Source organism: Malania oleifera, chromosome 9, assembly GCF_029873635.1.
Source record: "Malania oleifera isolate guangnan ecotype guangnan chromosome 9, ASM2987363v1, whole genome shotgun sequence".
In the NCBI taxonomy this organism is placed as follows: domain Eukaryota; kingdom Viridiplantae; phylum Streptophyta; class Magnoliopsida; order Santalales; family Ximeniaceae; genus Malania; species Malania oleifera.
In genome coordinates this window covers 6,630,478-6,635,103 of record NC_080425.1, presented here as the reverse complement: position 1 = coordinate 6,635,103, position 4,626 = coordinate 6,630,478, and positions in this window count along the sequence as shown.

Here is a 4,626-nt window from a genome sequence, read left to right as displayed (position 1 = left end):
GATCTTCACAACTCCCTTGCCGGTTACGTCGCAAAGTTGATCATTGCCAAGGTACACCTTACCAAAATTACCTGGTGTGTACTCCTCTAGGCAATTTCTGCAGCATGTGGCATGAAATAAGGCTTCAGAGTCTAAGACCCAAGACTCCTGCTTGCTTTCCAAAGAGCATATCAACATCTCATCATTCTCAGAAGCAATATTTGCTTCTGTCTTTGCACTTATCTCAAATGCTTTCTTCTAACTCCTGCACTAGTTCCTCAAATGACCAGTCTTTCCACAGTTCCAGCACTCAATAACTTTAGTGCTTTGAGAACCTGTGTCCTAAGTACCTCTGGGATTTTTGGATTGAGACCGTCTGGGCCTAGATCTGCCTCGGTTGTTTGATTGTCCATTCTTGTTTCCTCTGCCTCGTCTCTCCATGTTCAAGTCTAAACTCGAATTTGAGCTATGGTTTGGCTACATTCTTATTTCCTCCGTCAAAATCATGCTGACGACCTCATCGTATACAAGCTTTGATTTTCCCGCGGAGCTACTAATGGCAGTGACGACACCATTCCAATTTTCAGGCAATTGACTGAGAATCAGTAAAGCTCGAATCGCATTATTAAACGTTATCAAGACTGAGATGAGTTGATCAGACAACTCATTGAAGTTATTCAAATGTCTGCTGAAACTCTCACCTGCAGACATGTTCATCGTAAATAGTCTTTTCATGAGATGTACCTTGTTTGCAGTTGAAGGCTGCTCGTACATATTTGAGAGCGCATCCATCAGAGACTTGGTGGATGTTATATGCTTGATATTGAATGCCACAAATTTCGACAACGTCATTCTGATGGCTCCAAGGGCTTTTCGATCAAGCAACTCCCACTCGTCCTCATTCATGGATGTTGGCTTACCCTTCAACAGTAAGTGCAATTTCTTCCCAAACAAATAATCTTCTATCTGCATCTTCTAGAAACCGAAATTGTTCCCGTTGAACATTTCAATTTTTGAGCTCTTTTCATTCGACAACTCGATTCGTTAATCTGGTCAAACTTGTTGACGTGGCACCCGCTGGGATGGCAGAGGTGGGGCCCACCGGTGACGTGGTAGCGTGAGGCAAACCAGCTTGCATGGAAGTGCTGACGTGACACCTCCAGCTAACGTGGCACACTTCTGCTGGCGTGGCAGCTGATGTAGCACACTTCTGCTAGCATGGCAGCTGACGTGGCTGGTTCTGAGGGTGGGTCGGATCCGGGGCAAGGATCAGATCTCGGGTTCACCTGGGTCTGAGTCTCTTACCGGTTCGGGTCGGGTAGTGAACTGGGTCGGGTCAAGGCGGACGGGCGAAGAAGACGCATGTAACGTGTAACTCGTGCAGCGCATGAGGAACTGTTTGCCGGTGCGTGGAGAGGTGTCTTGCTCCGGCAAGGCATGTGGAGGCGTGTGTAGCTTCTACAGAACTCCGTTCGAGCTCCAGATTGCACCCTTCTCTTCGTCTCAACGAGCTGAATGCGATGGTGGCCTCAAAACGCAGTTTTGATCTACTAGACAGAGCTCTGAATTTCGGGATCACTTCCGATCTAGCTTTTCTGCTCCAACCGGGCTTGATATCACTTGTTAGGACCGTGTGAGCATCCAGATCAAAGTGACACTAAGAATTTTACGTGGTTTGGTCAATAACGACCTACGTCCACGGAGCACACACCAAAATTCACTAACTCGCCGAAAATATTACAATTCTCTCTCTCTCTCTCTCTCTCTCTCTCTCTCTCTCTCTCTCTCTCTCTCTCTCTCTTCTTCCCTCCTTCCTCTTTCTGAGCTTCTTTGCTCTCTCTACACTCTCTCTGTGCTGTTCTGCACTTTTGTGCTGTTGTATACACATCTTCCATAGCCCTCTTTATATAGGCTTGGAATTTACATCATAATCAATTCAAATCAATTACAAATTGGAAGTTTCAACAAAGAGATAAATTGCACCATAAATTCCACCGCATGAAATTAAATTCACAACACGTTTTCTGACTCAGCAACGCGTTGTCTCCTGACTGTCTTCTGACTCCATCTCTAATACGAAGGAACTAAGGTTACAAAATAATCAGACGATCTAGTTTTCACAAATTATATGTAGTGTAATTTTAGAGGATTGAATTTGTGTTTTTATTTTTGGATACTCGGTGGTTGTATTCTTTTTTTTATAACATTAATATATATTTAACATCTTATATGCTTTGATAAGTATTCTTATCAATGATTATATTTTCACATGAAGTATATGTAAGAAGCGTGGCTAGCAAAATCAACTCATTTTCAAGTAAAACCTCCCTATTGTCGATATCGACTTGAATTTAAAATTTTCCTTCATAAGAAAATAGGGATTTATGTAGCACAGAAAAGTACTATAGCAGATTTTATCGTAAATCCTACTTTGAAAAAGGAAAACACAAGATGACAAGAACTTGAAATTTATACATGTTAAGTCAAGAATTTGAATGGTAAGTGAGACTTGAAATTTAGGTAATGACAAGAACCATTTCTAATCAACAAGCAATGTTAAGTCAAGAATTTGAATGGTAAGTGAGACTTGAGATTTGGGTAATGACAAGAACCATTTCTAATCAACAAGCAATAATTAATTGAACCCTTTGGAAGTTTTTGAACACAAGTGAATGGGATAGCTAAAGGGGGCAGAGATCTCCATTGTAAGATCATGTGGGCTTCCACTGTTATTAACTTCAAAGCCAAAAATAAAGAATAAACCAGGAGAGGAAGAGGATAATGCAAGACTACCTACTTTGGCCATCCATCACAATTGTGTCTCGAAGCTATGTAAAGGCTTAATGTCAACTATATCAAAGCTAGTTTTCCACATCCAATTAGGCTTTTTGATCTGTTGACAAGACAAGATCATGCCACCATGCTTTCTTGGACAGGAAATTTTCATATATATATATATATATATATATATATATATATATATATATATATATATATATTTTATTTTTCTTTATTTTTTGTAGTGTTTATTTTGAAGAGGATTCTCCAAAGATGAACTGCAAAATGAAATTAACCTATTTTTCATTAAGTCAATTTATGACCTTGTCAATTTTCTTGAATAGCATATAAACATTTTTTGGATAATAATCTTTTAATTTTTTATGGATTTGTAAATTTCTATGAACTCATTTATCCGATTAACGTATTATTTTCTCTTTTAACATATATGCTATGGTAAAATTGAATAAACTATTATAATACTATACGTGTATGTAAAAGTTATTAGCGACAAATTCAAAATTTTTTTTTTCTTTTTGTACAATAAATATCATTCAGTTGTATTTAAATTAACATACGAAAAACATTTACTTAAGAAAATTATATTTTCATTCACCCAATGTTTGGTACCCAAGAGTGGAATGAAAAATTATGCGGTGAAGATGTGAATCTATTCTTGCACACCAAAAAAATCGTTATAATGTTTATAAAAACAATTACTAGATACATGTTAACAAATATATCCACTTATTGAAAACTTAAATTTAAGAAATTAAGTGTTATTTTCCTTTTTTTTTTTTTTTTGAAATTTTTTTTCTTGAAATGTTCTAAGAGTACATTTGATTCACGGAATTCATATTTTTATGATGGAACAATCATAGTATAATTACTTTTAAACTTATAAATAGAAGGTGTGTCAGTCATCATAAAGTAAGTGACACTACACAAATTTTTTTTTATGAATTCATAAAATGAAATAGATTGGTCCATTTGGAATTTAGAAAACATTAGGGAGAAAAATAAAAGACAATTTGAAAGAATTCACCTTTTAGTATCTAATTATAAAAAAAAAAAAAAAGTGAAAAAAATATAGCAAGTCAATGAACAAAATTTTATTTTTGACATAATTGATATTTTATTTTTAAATTTTAAATATATTAGAACAAATTTTTTTATTCTATTTGAAATAGAGTTCAACACAATGAAAATGACTTTATTTTTTCTTATTTTCTTTTCCTTTCCATTCATCAAACAAAATTATTGATCCAAATAAAGTCATAAAAAATAACTATTACCAAATTTTACCATTTAAATATCTATTCTTATCACATTCTATATTAGATCACTGTATATATAATTTTTATTGCATCTTCATTTTATTTTGAATGAGTAGTTTTTTATATCACTATATAATTTTTACTGTATCTTCTTTTTATTTTATTTCGGAAATACACATGTCACAAACTAAACATAAATTAAATATTAAATATGTAGAGAGAGAGAGAGAGAGAGAGAGAGAGAGAGAGCTTTTCTACTTGACAAAAAATAAAATGTTGTATTTCATCATCAAAACTCTTATTTCAAATATAAGAATAAAGAGTACGTACAAGCTTTGTGCGCAAACTCGAAAAGAAGAAAAAGAAGAAGAAAGAAAAAAAAAACACAAACATAATGTGTGGTGCCATTACATTGCTTCCCCACTCTTGATGAGGATTATTAAAAACATCATGATTTCCTCTTCTCTAACCGAGAATATAGAAAATTGTAAAGTATATTACCATTGATGAAATGAGAGTAAGGAGATAACCGCCCGCATCTTCAAGAATTATCTTGAACAGCAATTTTTGCTTTCGCCAATTCAACGCAACC